Below are 20,558 nucleotides of genomic sequence, written 5' to 3' on the forward strand. Positions count from 1 at the left end.
GGTAACAATTTATATACAATCTATAATGATTCATTGCCAATCACAGACATTAAAAAGGAAGCTTGGGAATTTTGTACAGAGATGTGTCCTTAATCTACCAAGAGTATCTCATCTATGACAAAAACATCTTAGATAACCTTGTGTTTTCCCAATGTCAACTTCTAGCTTCTCTAAATCTCCCGGAAGCTGCAATACTATGCTCAGCTGATATAATGTAGTTAATAGTTTGCTACTAAAGTTAAGAGAGAATATTTTTCAGGTAGAGCCTGTGACGGTTCAGTATATGGAGAAGACCTGCTGCCTTAAATGTAACCAACTTTAATAAAAGAATCATGTGAGCACACAGTGTCCAAAACGAGACAAAAAACGTACAGATTAGCAGTCTCTTCCCTACATAGAAACATAAAAACATGATGCCAGAAAAAGACCATATAGCCTATCTATCCACATCAACTGCTCAGCTCTACAGTGCTTATCATTCCCTTAGAGATCCCCCTGTGTTTATCCCATGCTTTCTTGAATTCAGATACTGTCCTTGTCTTCACCACCTCCACTGAGAGGCTGTTCCATGCATCTACCTCCCTCTCTGTAAAGAAATATTTCCTTAGATTACTCCTAAACCTACCCCCTTTCACTCTCATCCCATGATTCCTCATTCTAGAGCCTCCTTGCCACTGAAAGAGGCTCACCTCCTGAGCATGGATTTATTTCAATCCCTCTATCATATCTTCCTGCTTTCGCCTTTCATGTAGGATATACATGCATAGATCTTTAAGTCGTCCCCGTATGCTGTATAACGAAGACCACTGAGCATTTTAGTAGCCACCCTCTGGACCAACTCCATCATACAATTTGAAACTACAAATGTGTAAATAGCGAGGTGCTGAAGCGAAGCAAGTTATCAAGTCTGGCACACTTGATGCTATGCAAGTATCTTCAGTTCTTGCATACAGAGATTTCTTATTCAATTCAAGGAGTTTTCCCCCTTCTCCTATAGGCCTCCAACTCATTCAAAACTGGCCTCAATGGTGCAATGGCACCATGAGTACTTCATCTGCACCTGACCAGGGACTCCTTCCCCCCCAATCCACCTTCTCCATTTTAAACCTTTTACTCACTCTTGTGTAGCCCACAAACTACAGTGACAGTCCGTGGCCAGAGGCTCCTTCCAAAAGCCAGTACACATGCCCCCTGGACTACCAGTGTCGCCATCGTGCGATGGCAAAGTCTCCACAAGCAGGAGCCAAGCTCGGGAATCAAATCCTGGTCTCCCAAAAACATAAGATGGATGGAAATGCAGCAAGAGAGCCTTGCTGCACCCAGGAAAAGGATGTAAGCATCATTGTGGATAATATATTGAACTCCTCTGCTCAGTGTGTGGCAGAGATGGTCAAGAAAGCAAATAGAATGCTAGGAAGTATTAGGAAAGGAATGGAGAATAAAACAAAGAATATCATAATACCTCTGTACTGCTCCACGGTGCGACCTCATCTTGAAAACTGTGTGCAGTTCTGGTCAGTGCATCTCATAAATGATATAGCAGAATTAGAAAAGATACAGAGAAGGGCAACCAAAATGATAAAGGGGATGGAACAATTCACCCTTGAGGAAAGGCTAAAGAAGTTAGGATTCTTCAGCTTGCAGAAGAGACAACTGAGAGGAGATATGATAGAGATCTATAAAATAATGAGTGGAATGGAACAGATAAATGTAAATCAGTTGTTTACTCTTTCAAAAAGTATAAAGACCAGGAAACATTCAATTGAAGTTACTAGGTGATACATTTAAGACAAATAGGAGAAAATACTCTTTTACGCAACACAAAATTACTCTATTTCGTTGCCAGAGGATGTGGTGAAAATTGTTAGTGTAGCTGGGTTTAAATAGGTTAGCCAAGTTCCTGGAAGAAAAGTCCATAAATCATTATTAAGCTGGGCTTGGGGAAATTCACTGCTTACCCTTGGGATAAGCAGCATAGAACTTTATCAGTCTTATGGGATCCGACCAGGTACTTATGACCTGAATTTGGCCACCATTGGAAACAGGATGCTGGATGGACCTTTGATCTGACCCAGTATGGCAAATCTTACATTCTTATGTTCTAAAAGGGATGTTTTGATATTCTTACACATTTAAAAGCAGACTTCAGACATAGATAATATTACCATCATCATTCAGAGTCAGATAACTCTTTAAAATCTATGCATGCCCTATTGGAATCAGCATTGTACTGCGGTACAATCTGCATCCCTCTCCTCCCACTAGTTATTGGCCTTTATCAAATCTGTCTTTGGTGAGAAAGGGAATATAAGATTTATTTTAGAAATGCATGTGACCAACATGAAAGCAATAGAAACCAGTCCCTTAAATAGATGTCTTCAAGCTCACCCAAACATACTTAAAAACACGATCTTTTTGTTTGTTTATTTTTTAACACTATCCTGTATGCAAGGGCTTCTTAAACCAAACTCAGATCTCTATGTGGAGGCAAACCAAATCAGAAGCCTCATTCCACCCTGGGACTGTAACAATAGTTCAGAGGTGGTGTACCGGCGCACCCCTGGTTTCATCGCAGCTTTTATTTTTTTCCCCCAGAGAGGGAGAATGGGGCTACATAGGATCTGCAAAAAAATCCCCCCAAAAGATGCATGAACCAGCATTAGAGCTCCTTCCCTCCAAACTCCCAGGACAGGGTCAGGAGGGAGGTAAAGAGGGAGGGGACCTGCGTCTCTGCAGCAGTGCCACTATCTGGGGTGAGGGAGGGCCCCCGTTGAAAAGGAACGGAAAAAGCGCTAGGGACGGGGGTGGAATTCAAAAAGTTTGACCATATACCGATGAGAACAAAAAATACGAGACCGAGACTTCACCGGCATCCCTAGACCGAATATCACAACAAAAAAGTAAACGGGAGCAGTCGAGCGTCCGCAGGAGAGAAGGGCTCTGGCCGGCGGGTCAGAGGCAGCGCTCCAGGGAACAGGGGGGATGCTGCACCCGGGTCAAACCCATGCCCGTCACCCTAAATATTTATAACGGCAACAGCATGGGCTTCTGCTACACGCTGGAGCCTCCGAGCAGGCTCGGAAAGTACCCCGGAGCTCGCCTCCGCCAAGAAACTCGGAAATCCATCTGACAACCAAACTTCCTCTTGGGCATAGGGAACGAGTACTCCGCCAACGCCAACACATCTTCTAAATCGCTCCGATCCTTAATAAACCCCCCGTTCTCACCCGGGCCTAGCAGGCCCCTTCGATCCCTGGCCTGGAGTACTTGCCGAGGCCGTCCGCCCTGCGCAGCTGGCGGGACTGGGCGTGGCACTCCAAATCGAGGCTGCAGGCCTGTGTTCCGCTTACCTCTTTAGCTGTAGATGTGTGTGTGTTTTTTTCCCTCTCGCTCCCCCCTCAGCTTCGGGCGGCTGACGGATCGCAGTTTCCTCCCCGGCGAACGGGCGGCTGCGCTCCCTCCCTCAGCTCCGGGATCTCTGCATGCCGCAGGAAAAGCCCGAGCCCCGGGTATTATTATAATAATAATAATAAAGAAGGGAAAAAGTGGGGGATCGGTGATGGTAAAGGGAATCCCTGAATATATTCCCCGGCAAAGAAGGCAGGGCTGCAGAGAGACGCTCGCAGCCTCCCACAGCACCACTACAGGCACTGAGAGGACATAACACCAGAGAGCTGCGAAACGACAACTCTCCTACCATCTTGGAGGGAGAAGCACCAACAAGCACCAAAAAAAAAAGAGAGGAGCCATCCTGAGCCACATCCTTGCCTGGCAGAGAATTCCCTCTGAAGCTTTTGCCTTTTCATAGGGGTATAGTTTTAGGAGTAATTTCCCCTTTTCCTCAAGGGGAAGTGGTGGGGTTGGGAAAGGGGGGAACATCTCAGAGGATTTTCTTATAAGTTTTTTTTCAAAATCTTTTTTTTTCCTCTCAAACGTATGCTTGTTTTTCCCAGTAAACTGGGACTTTGAGTTTTCTGTCCGAGTGGCTTGTGTGTGGAAATGTGGTTGCTGACTGCTTTCTCAGGTATGTTGGAATTGGAAATTATGGTGGGACAAGGACTCTCTAAGAAATGTCTTGCATCTGTACCTTTTTAGCTTGTAAAGTGTTATACTGTGTGAAGAATAAATTGCAGTGTAGATATGTATGCGTGTCATATATATATATAGATAGATATGACAGAGACTGTAGTTTATTTTCAGACTGTAGCGGTCCTGTAGAATGAGTAGGTAAGTATTGTCAGCTGCATTGCAGGGAAGTGGTATTTAGTAAAAGGAGGAAAAAGTGAGGCAGGAAACAGCATGACTTGTTCTACGTCTGATTTACCATAATAATTCTTCAAAGAATCTTCTTTTTATGTACAAATCAATTTTAGACTAGATGATTATATTGCCCCTGCATTCAGGAATCCCTACTTAAGCATCAAAACAGTTTAAAAAAAATATTGTTTTTCTATAAAACTAAGGGCAAAATCTGATGGCAACAGTTTGCAGAGCTTCTGTTGCTTCTTTGATACAGTGAATTCTTAAGTCTTTTTCAGTATGTTTACATTCTATTTTTTCTGATTGTATTTTCAGTGACTTAAATCAAATGTTAGTCCAAAAAAAGGTGACACACTTATATAAATTTATTTTTTTAATTTTTATTTGCTAACCATTATTTATGTGCATTCAGGTGGACTAAACTACTTTAATCAAACTGTATCCCTGTCTTTAGTGTCCCTACTTTCTATTCTTAGTAAACTGAGAGGTTAATTCCTGTGACAGGTCCTGGATATATTCTATGGCAATAGTTAAGGAAGTGCTGCGGCACAATTGTTACAGCAGCGTGTGTAGTAATTTTGTGACATAAATTAGCATCTGCACAAAAAGCTGACTTTTTTCAGATGCTCTTTAAAAAAAAATAGTTTTTGATCCTTTCTTGTGAATGCCTATATTTTCTTTTGTTTTCTTTCCTTTTTCCATTTATTTTTTTCCATTTTTCTGTTTAATTTTCCTTTTTCTTACCTTACCATCTCACTTCTGCCTGCCTCCTACCTGTCTTTAACACTTCCAAAAAGGCCTCATTTGTCCATCTCCCTCCAGTCTCTCCTATGAATATGAGTGCCTTGGCCTTGCCCCGCCCATCCTGTCTCTTATACTTCACTCCATCCACCATGTGGCTCTTTTTGGTAAATTAGAGCCTTGTAGCTCAGACCTACAAAAAGTGGACGAAATGTCTCTGTTGTAGCTATACTGAAGAGCAGCTGCTGTAAGGGAGGTTGTCCAGGAAAGAGTGGCTTTTACGTACACTTCAAGAACACCAGGAGGCAAAGCAGCAGAGGTTTTATACATGGCAGAAACAACTTTTGTATGTGTGTAGGCTGGGAGAGAGTGGTAGAAGTGAGGAGGATGCTGTTGTAGTTGCTACCGTATATATGTGCACAGAGAGATGGTGAAGCTGGCTGGCAGCAAGATAGTAATATAGTTAATAACAGCTGATAATGACTAAAATGGGCCATCTAGTCTGCCCAGGAAGCAGTGCTGTGCAGATACTCTCATGCAGAAATGTTACCTTTAGATGTAACAGAGGTTACTCTATTTCTTCATTTCCAATCTGTAGTTACTAGGGAGCCTGTGTGTTTGTCCCTTGCCTTTTGAATTCCATTACCATTCTGGTCTTCACCACCTCTTCCAGGAGGGCATTTCATGCATCCACCAGCCTTTCTGTAAAGAATTATTTTCTGACATTCAGGCCAATACGGTAAAAGTCGCAGGAGAGCGGGCAAGCGCCCGCTCTCCTGTGCGCGCGATTCAGTATTCAAATGAGGTCCTGCAGTAAAAAGAGGCACTAGGGACACTAGCGCATCTCTAGCGCCTCTTTTTTTACAGGAGCGGTGGCTGTCAGCGAGTTTGACAGCTGACGCTCAATTTTGCCGGCATCGGTTCTCAAACCAGCTGACAGCCACGGGTTCGGAAAACGGACGCCGGCATAACTGAGCATCCGTCGTCCGACCTGCTGTTCCATTCCCTTTATCATTTTGGTCGCCCTTCTCTGAACCTTCTCCATCGCAATTAGATCTTTTTTGAGTCGTGGTGACCAGAATTGTACACAGTATTCAAGGTGCGGTCTCAGCATGGAGCGATACAAAGGCATTATGACATTTTCTGTTTTATTCACCATTTCCTTTCTAATAATTCCCAACATTCTGTTTGCTTTTTTGACTGCCGCAGCACATTGAACCGACAATTTCAATGTGTTACCCACTATGACGCCTAGATCTCTTTCTTGGGTGGTAGCACTTAATATGGAACCTAACATTGTGTAACTATAGCATGGGTTATTTTTCCCTATATGCATCACCTTGCACTTGTCTGCACCTAAAATACATGACTCTCCACTTCTTGGCCTTGTTCTGCTGCTTCAGATCATCGGACATCATTACCTTGAGATCTCTTTCATGGTCAGTGCATGAGTCTTTTGTGCCTGCCCCCCTCTCCCCCCCATATGCATACAGCTCCTTTGGGTGTCTGCACCTAAAATGCCATGATATTAAGTTGGAGAGTGTACAGAAAAATAGTTTTTACTGCTTTTCTGTACACTTTCCTGGAGCCGCCAGAAATTAACGCCGACCTTTTGGGTAGGCGCTAATTTCTGAAAGTAAAATGTGCGGCTTGGCTGCACATTTTACTTACTGAATCACACAGGAATAACTAATAGGGCCATCAACATGAATTTGCATATTGCAGGCGCTATTAATTTCGGGGGGGGGGGGGGGGGGTTGGCAGCGCGTTTTCAATGCGCTATTACCCCTTACTAAATAATGGGTAAAGCTAGCGTGTCCAAACGCTCCGGCGGAGCGCACTGTACTGTATCGGCCTGATTGTTTCTGAATCTTCCTCCTCAGCTAATAGCATGAGCCCTAATTTTACAACTTCCTTTCCATCACAAAAGGTTTGCTTTTTGTGCAGCATTAAATCCTTTTAGGTATTTAAAGTCTGAATCCTATCTCCCCTCTCTCTCCTCTCCTGAGTCTTTTGATGCAGACCACACACCATTTTGGTTGCCTTTCTCTGAACTACTTCCATCCTGTCTTTATCCTTTTTGAGATATGATCTCCAGAATTGAATTCGCCAGCTGAGACCGTGCCAGTGACCTGTACATGGGCATTATCACATCCTAGTCTAGTCTTTCTATTATCCGAAAGAGTAAATAACCAATTCACATCTACCCATTCTAGACCTCTCATGATCTTAAAGACCTCTATTATATCCCCCCTCAGCCGTCTCTTCTCCAAGATGAAAAGTCCTAACCTCTTTAGTCTTTCCTCATAGGGGAGCTGTTCCATTCCCCTTATCATTTTGGTCGCCCTTCTCTGTACCTTCTCCATCGCAATTAGATCTTTTTTGAGATGCGGCGACCAGAATTGTACACAGTATTCAAGGTGCGGTCTCACCATGGAGCAATACAGAGGCATTATGACATTTTCCGTTTTATTCACCATTCCCTTTCTAATAATTCCCAACATTCTGTTTGCTTTTCTGACTGCCGCAGCACACTGAACCGATGATTTCAATGTGTTATCCACTGACGCCTAGATCTCTTTCTTGGGTGGTAGCACCTAATATGGAACCTAACATTGTGTAACTATAGCATGGGTTATTTTTTCCCTATATGCATCACCTTGCACTTGTCTGCACCTAAAATGCATGACTCTCCACTTCTTGGTCTTGTTCTGCTGCTTCAGATCATCGGACATCATTACCTTGAGATCTCTTTCATGGTCAGTGCACGAGTCTTTTGTGCCTGCCCCCCTCCTCCCCATATGCATACAGCTCCTTTGGGTGTCTGCATCTAAAATGCATGACTCTCCACTTCTTAGCCTTGATTCCCATCTGCCAAACCTTCAATCACTCCTCAAGTTTTCTTAGATCACTTCTCATTTTCTGTACACCATCAGATATGTCCACACTGTTGTAGATCTTGGTGACATCCACAAAAAAATAAACTTTACCTTCCAATCCCTTGGCAATATTGTTCACAAAGATTTTGAACTGAACCGATCCATTTATTACTCTTCTTTTGTCAGAGTAGGTTCCACTTAACACTACTCGTTGAAATCTGTTAGCCAATGTATAATCCATGCCACGACCTTGAGACACACTCACAGGCTTCTCATTTGAAGAACATAAAGTATGCAATATTGATGAGCCTTCTATGCGGGCCGTTGCAAAAGCATTGCAGAAATCGACGTGAAGCACATAGAGTGCTCTTCCTTATCCACGTCTAGAAACGTGATGACAGAAAAAGACCATATGGCCTGTCTCGTCTGCCATCATCCCAACCAATTTAGCTTTACAATTCCTGCTACTCCCTCAGAGATCCCCAGTATTTATCCCATGCTTTCTTGAATTCAGATACCGTTTTTGTCTCCACCGCTTCCATTAGGGAGTCTATTCAATGCACTTACTGCCATCTCTGTGAAGAAGTATTTCCTGTGATTATTCCTGACTCTCCCCTGTCATCTGATGACCCCTCATTCTAGAGTCTCCTGTCCATTGAAAGAGGCTCAGCTGTGCATGGAAACCTGGGAGATATTTAAATGTCTCTATCATATCTCATCTTTCCTCTAGGGTATACTTGTTTAGGAGAAAACCACTGATCATTTTAGTAGCCATTCTCTGGCCAGATTCCAACCAGTTTATAGCCTTTTGAAGGTGCAGTCTCTAGAATGGTACACAGTGAGGTCGATATTCAAAGCATGTTCAGCAGTATTTAGCCGGTGAAGTGTAACTTATGCAGCTAAGTGGCAGCCGTGTTGAGCGCCCGCTCTCCCAATGCATGCGCCCATCCGCCTCTCCTGCGCGTGCAATCCTGTATTTAAATGAGGAGGTGCAGTAAAAGGAGGCGCTAGGGACGATTACACGCCCCTAGCGCCTCCTTGGCCCAGGAGAGGTGGCTCTGTCAGCAGGTTCAGGAAACAGACGCTCAATTTTATGAGTGTCAGTTTTCCAAACCTGCTGACAGCGATCGGTTAGGGAAACGGACGCCGGTAAAATGCTTTACCGGCCTGCACATTTTTTTTATTTTTACATTTTTGGTTCCTCTGACTTAATATTACTAGGATATTAAGTTGGAGGGTGTGCAGAAAAGCTGTATCTTCTGCTTTTCTGTACACTTTTTTGGGATGCTCAGAAATTAATTTCTGAGCGTAAAATGTGCGGATCAGGCACACTTTTTTTTTTTTTTCGTATCTGGAGCAAATGACTAATAGCCTCATCAACAATCATTTGCATGTGGTGAGCGCTATTAGTTTTCAAGGGGTTTGGCTGCACATTTGAGGCACTAAACCCCATACAGTATAAGGGGTAATAGTCATGCGTCAAACCCATGTTAAACAGTGCGCAAGGTCAAGTGCACTTTACAGAATCAGCCCATCTGTGTTTTTGAAATCCAGGACTGATCTACGTGTGGCTTCTCTCCCTCTTTGCTGTTACATCAGATCATCCATGTGATGGTCACTGGTGCCCTTTCTCTACACCTCATGCATTTCAGTTGCTTGGCTGTTTTTGCTTCTGCCATCTCTATCCTTTCTCAAGCCCTTTATGGCTGTATCTCATTCATGAGACTCCCTCAACCATGGTTCCATAATAGCAGCAATATCAAAGTTCGCCTCCACCATTAGGGCCCACAGATCTGGCATTTTCTTGTTCTGGATATCTATGTGTAGGCAGGAGAAAGCAGTTGTGCTTGTGGGTATGTGGTCAGGAAACAGAGGGACAGTTGTGCTGAGTAGAGAATGGTGGCCTGAGATAGTAACATAGTAATGATGGCAGAAAATGAAGAGATGGTCCATCCAGTCTGGCTAGCAAGCTTCTTATGGTAGTATCTGCCACTCTGTGCAGGATGCCCCCATGTTTCTCTTAAGTGTAGTAACTGCCACTGCATGCAGTTACCCCCAAGCATTTTGATTAGAGTAGTAATATTTATAATCAAAACCAAGCAACTGTCAAACCCATAACAAACTATTTTAGCAACATTTTTAATGTGTGAGGAGCCTTCTTGATAATTCTGACAATGCTGCTTGTTATTCTTTGCTTTGGGACTTGGCTGTAGAAGCCATCCTGTGCTTTTACCCTTATGTCTGCGTGTCAATACTCCAGACCAGTGGTTCTCAACCAGTGTGTCCCCAAGATACATATTCTGTATTTAAATGAGGTGTGTCGCCACGCTTCCCAGTCCTCCGCCCGGGCACTTAAAACGCTGATAGCCCGGGCGGAACGCGGCACCAGCATGCTCTCTTCTTCCCCCCCGTGCGGCCTGGAAGAGGAAGTGGTGAGCAGCGGGTGCGTGTGCGGGAAGAAGAGACCCTGCTAGTGCGGGCAGCGTCGGCCCGAAGAAGAGAAGAGCAGTGCGGCTTGAAGGATGAGCAGCGCAGCTCTGAGTAAAACGAGGAACAACATAAACCCTCACGGCTGCTGGGACTCCTTTCTCCACGAGGGCTGAAAATGAAGGAGGCTACTGCTGCTGCTAGTTCGGGGGAGGGGGGGGCAGAGTGAGTGAATGAGCAAGCTTGTGTATTTGAGATCCTGAGCGGGTGTGAGAGTGAGATGGCATGTATGTGAATGATTGAAAACCTGTTTGTGTGAAAAAGTATATGCGTGAGAGAGATCATGTGTATGTATGATTAAGAGCCTGTGTGTATAAGTAAGAGAGAGAGCATGTGTTTCTGTGTGTGACTGAGAGCTGGTTTAGGTGAGGGAGCATGTGATTGAGAGCCTGTGTGTAAATGAGAGAAAGAGAGAGCTCATGTGTGTAAGCATGTGAATGAGAGTCTGTGTGTGAGAGAAAAAGACAGCATGTATGTGTGTGATTGAAAGCCTGTGTGTGTAAGTGTGAAAAGACAGACAGCATGTGTGTAAACGTGTAATTGAGAGCCTATATAAGTGAGAGAGAAAAAGCATGTGTATATGTGAGCTATTTAGAGCCAGTGTGAGAGAGAGGAGAAAGTTGCAAGCAAACCACCCCTCCTCCTGCTAATTCAAAACCATCTCAGGGCACCTGGATATCAAACATGCCCAGGTATGCAGAGCAAAACATTTTTTGGTATCATCATTTTTCATTACTGGGTCTTTGTGTCTGCTATTTTGAAATATTTTATTGGTATCTAGAAATTTTTTATATGAGTTTTTAATTATTGGATATTCCATTCATCAGCTGTTTTAAATAATCTGTTCTTTTTGTTAGTATGGTTTTGCTGCTATTGATTTTATATTTCTTGATTTGTTTTATAAGGATGGGTGATGTTTCTTTTTTCCTTTGTTACACTGCATACAGTCTCTCTGGCTTGTTGCAGTTTCCAATTCAGTTTTTTCTGCATGCTTCTTGTTATGTGTTTTGGTTTCTTTATTCCTTGTTAGGTGAGGGTCAGTACATGTGACTCAGGTGAGGTTTACTTCTGGTGTGTAGTTTCTGTGTAGGGCTCTCTAGCAGCCTGACTTGGTCCATTTTGCTAATAGGAGATGTATTGGTGTCTTAAGGCCTGGTGTAATATTTTCAGTGTTGCCTTTTCGTAGGTAAGGTGGTTACTGGAAATTGGTGTTGTTTTGGTGTGGGCTGTTTACTATTTATGCAATTTCTGTTCAGACAGAATATGTATCGTTCCCTTGTGTCATTCTTAACAATAAAAATAATACCAGGCCTTTATTTTTTATTTCCGCTGTGAATTGTAATGAGCAGTGTGTCACACATGTGAGCGTGGTCTGTCAGGTGTGTCACGATGGGAAAAAGGTTGAGAACCACTGCCCCAGATCATAAAAGTCAGGGCCCATGTTGATTGTTGTCTGTATCCAGTTCCCCTTTCCCCTCCAGCCACCTGTCATCAAAGCAGGGAGTGATTTTGCAGTTGTGTCAAAAGCATCAAGGTTATTACTTTAGGGTAGTAATCTCCATGCTTTCTATTAAAGGTGGTAACTACCACTCCATGCAGGTTACCCCAATGCACCTTCTTCATTTCCATCCTTTAGCCTTTAGGGATCCACAGTTTATCCCTTGCCCCTTTGAATTTGTTGACTGTTTTCTTCTTCATCACCTGCTTCAAAAGGGCAGTCCAAGGATCCACCACCCTCTCAGTGAAGAAATATTTCCTGACATTGTTTCTGAGTCATCCGCTCTGGAGTTTCATTATGTGACCCCTAGTTCTTCTGTTTCCAACAGAAAGAGTTCAACGTTTGTGCATCATTAAAACGTTTCCAGTATCCGAAGGTCTGTATCATATTTCCCCTGCACCTCCTCTCTTCCAGGGTATATACATATTCAGATCCTTCAGCCTCTCCTCATAAATCTTCCAATACAGCATTTTGGTTGCCCTTCTCTGGACAGCCTCCATCCTGTCTATCCTTTTTGAGATATGGGCTCTAGCACTGAACACAGTACTCCAGGTGAAGCTTCACCAAGGATCTGTACAAAGACTCCTTTTTCCTGCTGGTTATTGCTCTCTCTATGCAGCCTAGCATTCTTCTGGCTTTAGCTATGCCTAGTTACATTGCTTCGCCATCTTCAGATACTATTACCCCAAGGTCTCTCTCTTGGTCCATGTACATCAGTGTTTCACTCCCCAGCTAGAGCTCTTTTGGATTACCACACCCCAGATGCATAACTCTGCACTTTTTGTGTATTTTATTTATTGATTCCCAGCTGCCAAATCTTAGATCATTCTTCCAGCTTTCTTAACTCTTTCCATTCTCTCTACTCCTTCCGGCCTGTCCACTCTAATGCAGATGTTAGTATCATCTGCAAATAGACAAATTTTACCTTCTATCCCTTCCACAATGTCGCTTACAAAGATATTGAACAGAACCAGTCCCAATACCGCTCCCTGTGGCACTCTACTTAACACTGTTTTCGCTTCAGAGTAGGTTCCATTTACCATTACGCGCTTTCTTATCAGCCAACCAGTTTGTAATCCGTGCCACCACCTTGGTGCTGATGCCTAAGCTTCTTGTTTTATTCACAAACATTTATTAACTTTTTGACTGTCTGATCCTATCCTCATTCAGTTTTCTACTTCTGTGTTTTTAGAAGCATTGCTGTTCTTTTTTTAACCAAATGCAAATTTTTTATCAGTTTTTTTTTCTCTCGAGTTGTTTGAGATGTGTAACTCTCTCTCCTTTCTGTTTAATAATATATTTAACAAGAAAAAACTTTTCAAGTGGGAGAAAACTTTTGTGAAAAAAAAAGATTAGGACATCCTCATACCAGGGATGAAAGAAGGTAGAAGAGTCATCCCAGTGTGTGCAAAAGAGCAACGTTTTGCAAGACCAATTGAAAGTAAAATTGGAGCTAACATTCCAGGTTCACTCTGGTGGTTGTCTCAAAGGGCAACCAGCACCAATGTAGTAAAATCAGATCCTTAGAATTGTTGATGTGGCTCTGACCCTTGATAGGGATGTTAAGGCATTGTTACTAAGCAGGGGTGAAGTGCATTTTTGTGATGGTTTGAGTGGTTTTACTTGCCCTTGAATGTGTAGTAATAATTTAGTTTCTCTTAAGATGAAGTGCTAGGTAAACATCTGGCATTGCAAGGTTGCTTTGACCTGCAGTTTGGCTTCACTGTCTAGCTTTGAAATTGTCCTTTTTCCTTTCCGGTAAGTGATACTTTTTCTTCCATGAACAAAAAAAACTCCATTTCTAGCTCTCTTTTTACTGTGCTTTGTCATGACACAGCTATGAATTTGATTCTTTTGATATTTTGTAGTTGAACTGCAGGGTAAACATTTATAGTATTTATATGTAGGCAGTGGTTCAGGAACAGCATGTGGCACTTCCGAGCTGAATGTGGCTCTTACCCACAGGAAAAGAAAGAATGGCACTACTTCATCAGTTTTTTTACATTTTTTAAATAAACTGCCCAGTCTGCCTCCTATTGTGTAGCAACATAAGTTCACAGAGGAGTGGCAGTTGGACTATTCCACTGCAGGGGAACTGTTTCCAGCAGGCCATTTTGAAAGCTGAAATAATATAAAACACAAGTGAGGAATCAGGAGAAGCATACAAATTTACAGTCATGGCAGAGAAGGAGCACAGGCCCATCTAATCTGTCCATTCATGATGCAATACCACATAATTTACTTGATCTCACATCTTCATAACTAAGGCTTCTCTTTGCTTATCCCATGCTCTCTTGAATTTAATGTTTTGAACTATACCACTTACCCTAGGAGGCAGTTCTTTGAAGCTGCTATTCTTTCTGTGACAAAAATATATTCTTGTGTTATTCCTGAGTCTACACACTTTGAGAAGCAGAGAGGAGGTTCCTGTGGAGATCTAAAAATGCTCAGACCGCCGGCCCAGCAATGTCATGTTATTACTGCAGCAACTCAGATGCAACCTATCAGGAGCCACATGCAGCTTGCAGGTTTCTTTTCCAATGAAAAATGCTTGGGGGTTTTTTGGCATTAATAAATATCTTTGAGGTTTTTTATTCTATCTCCTGCTTCTCTTCAAGGGCAGTGGTACGCAACCCAATCCTTGGGATATGCGCAGCCGGTCTGGTTTTCAGGCTATCCATAACAAATATGCAAGAGAGAGGTTTGTATATGATAGAAATGTATACATATTCATTGTGGATATGGCTGGCTGTGTCACAAAGAAAGGTTGAGAACCCCTGCTTTAGGGTATACATATGTAGGTCTCACTTCATAGAGTTTACAGCATAGACAATCGCCTGTGTTGGTAGCCTACCCTGGGACTGCCTCTAACTTGTCTATAAATGTTTAGGAAATATGGCCTCCAGAAGTGGACAAAATTCTCCACATGACTTGTAAGAAAGTAGAAGTTGACAAAGGCTAGTGGTAAATGGAGCTCACTTTGAGGGGAGGGGCTTTACCAGTGATCTGTCGCAGGGATCGTCCTTGGACCAGTTCTTTTCACGATTTTTGTAAGTGATAATGCAGGACTATCAGGAAAGGTTTGTCTTTTTGTAGATGATATACAAATTTGCAACAGGATAGACATCAAGAAATGTATAGAAAACATGAAAAGAGAACTAGTGAAGCTTAAGGAGTGGTCTAGATCAATGGTTCTGAACCTTTTTTAGGCCGGGACACACTTGACATGTTTGTCGCATGTGTGACACACTGAACATGTGACTGTCATGGGGCTATATGTAAACATACACACTGCATCCATGGGAACCCCCTCGACCCCCAACAGTGGCTCAGAACAAAACTAGGTCATTACCCATACAACTCACCATACAAAAAATATGTTCTGGTGACATCTCAGTAAAAGCAAAACAAACTCCCTTTACTACTAGATACAATAGCCTTCCTTATGAAAAGACAACAAATGCGTACATGCTAGTAAAATTCTTCACCTCAGTCACACACAAAGCCGACCTTCACCAAGGATAGAAAGACCACAAATTATAAATATGGAGACAAACTGAAATGGAAAACCAAAAAAACCACTCTGCATGCAGTGCAAACCTGGAGAAATGGAAACAAATATAGCACCTAACATAGTCCCAGGATCTGCAATAATGCACACAAACTAATCTGCACAAAGTTACACCTGCATTATGGAACACACTCAAACAGTAACAACCCTATCTATGAAAAGGCAACACTGCAAATATTAAACCAGGCCCTAAACACCAATATACTTCCTATTAGGAAAACAGAATAAGCCAAGCTGCTATACAACCCCAAGCAGAAATAATTGTAAAACTATACTAATAAATGTTTCAAAACAGCTGATGAACAGAATAACATCCAACAATTAAAAACTCATAAAAATTATTTAAAAATTGTCCAAATACCAATTAAATATTTCAAAAGACAGATTACATAATGCCTAATAATTAAAGTCAATCAAGAAAAATAAACTTAAAAAGACACCTTTACTTACCCTCTCCAGCAACTCCTTTCTCTTGCTGGCCAAAAGCACACACCAGAAGCAGCAGTGTCTTCACTATCCTCTTCTTAGGGCCCACAACCACTCACTCACTCACACACACATATACCCCAAATTAGACCCCATGACCATAGAAACATAGAAATGATGGCAGAAGACCAAACGGCCCATCCAGTCTGCCCAGCAAGTATTCACACTTTTTTTTTTCTCATACTTATCTGTTACTCTTGGCCCTAAGTAACCTTTTGGTTCTATTTCCCTTCCACCTCCGTCATTAATGTAGAGAGCAGTGTTGGAACTGCATCTAAGTGAAATATCTAGCTTAATTAGTTAGGGGTAGTAACCGCCGCAATAAGCAAGCTACACCCATGCTTATTTGTTTACCCAGACTGTGTAATTCAGTCCTTGTTGGTTGTTGTCTGTATATAGATCCACTTTTCTTCATCCCCCCTGCCATTGAAGCAGAGAACTAAGCTGGATATGCATTGAAAGTGAAGTATTAGGCTTATTTGGTTTGGTGTAGTAACAAGCAAGCTACTCCCCGCTTTTTTGTGAATGCAAATCCTTTTTTCCTCATTTCCTCTTGCCGTTGAAGCTTAGAGCAATGTTGGAGGCGCATTAACCGTGTGTATGTTTATTGAATAAGGATATTATCTCCAGATAGTAGCTGTCATTCCCGCGAGCCACCCACTCTTCATTCACGTCCTCTAGACTTTATGGATCCACAGTGTTTATCCCACGCCCCTTTGAAGTCCTTCACAGTTCTGGTCTTCACCATTTCCTCTGGAAGGGCATTCCAGGCATCCACCACCCTCTCCGTGAAGAAATACTTCCTGACATTGGTTCTGAGTCTTCCTCCCTGGAGTTTTAAATTATGACGCCTGGTTCTGCTGATTTTTTTCCAACGGAAAAGGTTTGTCGTTATCTCTGGATCATGAAAACCTTTCAAGTATCTAAAAGTCTATATCACATCACCTCTGCTCCTCCTTTCCTCCAGGGTGTACATATTTAGATTCTTCAATCTCTCCTCATAAGTCATGGGCTAGGCTCCCGTGGCAGCCTTGCTTGGCCAGGGTCAGGCTTCCTCTTCGCCACCACGGAGATGGGATCCTGTGGCAGCCTTGATTCGTTGAGGTCGGGTTTCTTCTTTGCCGCCACGGGGATGAGCTCCCGTGGCCTTGCTTCATCGGGTCGGGCTTCTTCACCGTGATGGGGATGAGCTCCCGTGGCAGCCTCGTTTCGACACTGCCACGCCTCCCAAACCCCCACCCCAGCCCATGCTATGTCCTTTCTTCCTGCCTCACCAGCCAATCAGAAGCTTCCTCCCTTCTTCCTACTCCCACTGGCAGGTAGAAGGGAAGATGCTTCCGCTTGGCCTGCGTGGGGGCAGGGAATGAGGAAGCACAACCGGGGCAGTGGGACAGCGGGAGCCGCGACACACCAGTTGAGAAGCGCTGGTCTAGATTAATTGATTTAATGCTAGATTAATAGATTTAATGCTAAAAATTGCAGAATTTACATTTGAGCTGTAAATACTCAAGGGAGCAGTACAGTCTAGGGGCTGAAATTCTCTACATGAATCGGGCAGGGGTGGTGGGATTATATTTGAGTCCCAGGTGATGACAAAAGCCAGAAAGATGCCTGAGTGCATAAGGGGAGGAGTGGCCAGTAGAAAAAATATATTATATTGGTTCTGTATAAGTCCCTGGTGAGAGCCCCATCTGGAGTACCATGTACAGTGCTGGAGACCGCACCTTCAAAAAGCTATAAACAGGATGGAGTCGGTCGAGAGGGTGGCTGCTAAAATGGTTATTGGTCTTCATTATAAAGCATATAGATGCAGACTTAAAGATCTAAATATGTATAACCTAAAGCAAAGGCAAGATAAAGGAGATAGGATACAGACATTTATATACCTCAGATATATCAATGCACAGAAGGTGGAAAGGAAACTGGAATGAAAGGTCATGTAATAAGGGTAAAAGGAAGTATACTGAGGAGTAATCTAAGGAAGAATTTCTTTACAAAAAGCATGGTGGATACTTGAAACAGCCTCTCAGTGTAGGTGATGGAGACAAGGACAGTATCTGAATTCGAGCACATATACAACAAGCACAGGGCACCTCTGAGGGAGTGGTAGGGACTGTAGAGCTGAACAGCTGTGTGGATAGGGCAGACTACATAGGCCATATGCACTTTTTCTACTGTCATGTTTTTAAGACATGATCACATTTTTCTACTTGTAATCTCTCCATATGCATTATAGCATTCTGGTTCTAGCCACTGCTCTCACACTTGTTTTAATAATAGTATTCTTTCTATACAATAAAAAAAAAAAAATTTCACCTACAACTGGTGTGTTGACCCTTATTTCTTTTTTTTTTTTTCTATCAGATGAATAAAAAAAAAATAGAATTTCCAAAGAACACTTTTACAACATGAATCAACCAAATACAAATCGTAGCCACATCCCACTGCCACACTTTGTGACCTTGGGGAAAAAAGTATCAGTGCAACACCCATACCCAACAGACATAATTTTAGAACTTCAATTATTATTCCTTTTCATCCAGTCAGACCAGTCCAGATGCATGCGTTATGTCTACCGACGAGAAAATTAAGAGCAACAGGTTCACTGATGTCACCTCTTACATCTGTGTTGAACTCAGCTTGCCAGTATTTTCTGTCTCCAGCAGATGGTAGGTGAGCATCCCCATACTACGTGAAGAAGAAAGACCTCCACCCCTCCCTTGGTTGACCACAGCCCCAGGGGGAGAGACCGGCAGCTCCTGAGGTAAAATTTGGGCCTCCTTCAGCTGAGTAGGGCCTGGACTGTGGGGGCTTCCATTCAGAACTCGTGGCTACTATCTGATCCATTCCTTTTTCTTAATCCGCCTTCTTTCTCTCCTCCCCCTCCCCCCTTTTTCCCCTCTCCTACTTTCCTTAAATAGTATAAGAGTGAATCGAGATATGTTCAGGTGTGAGAACAGCTGCCTTGTAAGGAAATAGGCATGCTTTCTATGCAATTGGTCAGAGGCAAAAGCTCCGGGGATCTGAATAGCTCAGCAGATCAACGAGTCCTGCTATTTTTTTGTATTCCCAGGCCACAGCAGGGAGCAGAGTAGTGTGGGCATGGCTTTTCCTGCATAGCATGGGAAGGAAACGGCACTCTGCAGTGTTTGTGGACCATGCTATTTGCAGCCCAGCTCAGTGGCAAAGCTTTGCTACACTTGTATGGAGGGGGAAGAAAGGCAAAAAAAATCACTTATTTCAGCTCCCTGGAGGGGATTGCTTTGGTGGGACTGTTAGGGCAGCCCATTCCCACCCAGCAGGTTAGTTCTATGGCAGCCATTTTGAGAGGTCCGTGGCAGGGGGATGGGAACTTGGATCCTCCATTATTTCCTTCTGGGAAGCAGGGGAACAGTGTGCCTGCATTTTTTTTTTTTTTGCTGATAGTTTCACAGAGGCATTTCCAGGTGCTTGGCTTATAGAGGCTTCATCTATGACCTGGGCTTCTTTGTCCAGGGATGTATGCAGAAGGCCTTTGTTATGGTACAGAGTCCACCTCAGGGTTTGTTTTCCCTTCAGATCTGGCAAAAGGGAAAAAGCAAGCCAGGAAAGCACACGACCTGGACATGGAACTAGATGGGAATGATCTATTTCTCGGTCAGATGAGTCACTTGAGGATTTCTGAATTCCTGAGAGTGCAGAGGAACTGCAAGAGAGAGAATTCCCTCCAAAAGAGAACTCCCTCTGGAAGGTGAGGATGTCTTCTCCATGATACATTTGTTTCATAAGGAAGAGCTTCCACCCCTGATTGCCCAGCCATTGGGTACTCTATACATTTTTTTCAGATGAGAAGAAGGAAGATACTTCCATCTCCTTTGAAGTTCCTATTATGGTCAGTAACCCTTTAAGGCCTTTCTCCTGCATAAGGCAATTCAAGACAAATTGATCTGGAATGGATTTCCACAGAAGCAAATTTTTTTTTTTATTTAAAGGTTTTTTTTTATTAAGCACTTTGCATAATACATTGAACCACTCTAACATATAAAACTAATTGTTGTACATGGTTATATCAATAACAAGGTCTGAACAACATAGAAATCCTCATAGAAGCATTAGATTGGAAACATACCTTATTTGCTTAATAATTATTTGAATTTTAAATCTTAATTCTCCCACCCCCTCCCCCCACTTCCGCCATGCTCACAGCAACAACAGATTTAAGTAATGTATATTTGAAACTTAGAATCCAGTCTTTATGCTTATCCAGCTAGGTTTATCATATTACTATGATGAAATTAGTATGAAGATCCGTTTACTATGGGATGGGGGACATTACTCTTCCACCTGTGATAAGCTCGCCATGTAAGTTCAAATTTATATAGAGTTTTGTTTTTATATGCTGTTATTTTGGATAATAAATATATTTTATCAACCCTGTGTTGTATTTCTTTTTGAGTTGGTACTCTGGGAGCTTTCCATGCTCTAGCTATTTCACATCTTCTATCTCTAGTGCATGCTGGAGGACTTGCAAGCAGGAAGGTACATACCTACATATGTGTTGGGATTGTTCGGTTGTTAAGGAGTTTGGGAAGGGATGTTTAAATGATTGAGGGAGATGGTGGAGGGGCTGCCTCCAATTACAGCAGCACAAGCTCTC

General features: G+C 42.8%; 1 protein-coding gene and 1 long non-coding RNA gene across 5 annotated transcripts in view; one reads left to right on the plus strand and one right to left on the minus strand.

Annotated features, from left to right (window-relative positions):
* The window catches only part of INO80D (INO80 complex subunit D), a 127,598-nt gene extending 123,892 nt beyond the window's left edge, over nt 1–3,706 (minus strand). The window contains exon 1 of one of the 4 annotated variants that reach the window (XM_029606321.1): nt 3,351–3,706. The gene's annotated coding sequence lies outside the window, so the exon portion shown is untranslated. The other 3 variants (XM_029606324.1, XM_029606323.1, XM_029606322.1) reach the window with 3 other exon arrangements.
* Nucleotides 3,707–3,720: 14 nt separating this feature from the next.
* Nucleotides 3,721–20,328, plus strand: LOC115093910. Its single transcript, XR_003857434.1, has 3 exons — nt 3,721–4,024; nt 18,589–18,686; nt 19,481–20,328. It is a non-coding gene; the product is annotated as an uncharacterized LOC115093910 (long non-coding RNA).
* The last annotated feature ends 230 nt before the right edge of the window (nt 20,329–20,558 follow it).

Source organism: Rhinatrema bivittatum, chromosome 6 (assembly GCF_901001135.1).
Source record: "Rhinatrema bivittatum chromosome 6, aRhiBiv1.1, whole genome shotgun sequence".
In the NCBI taxonomy this organism is placed as follows: Eukaryota; Metazoa; Chordata; class Amphibia; order Gymnophiona; family Rhinatrematidae; genus Rhinatrema; species Rhinatrema bivittatum.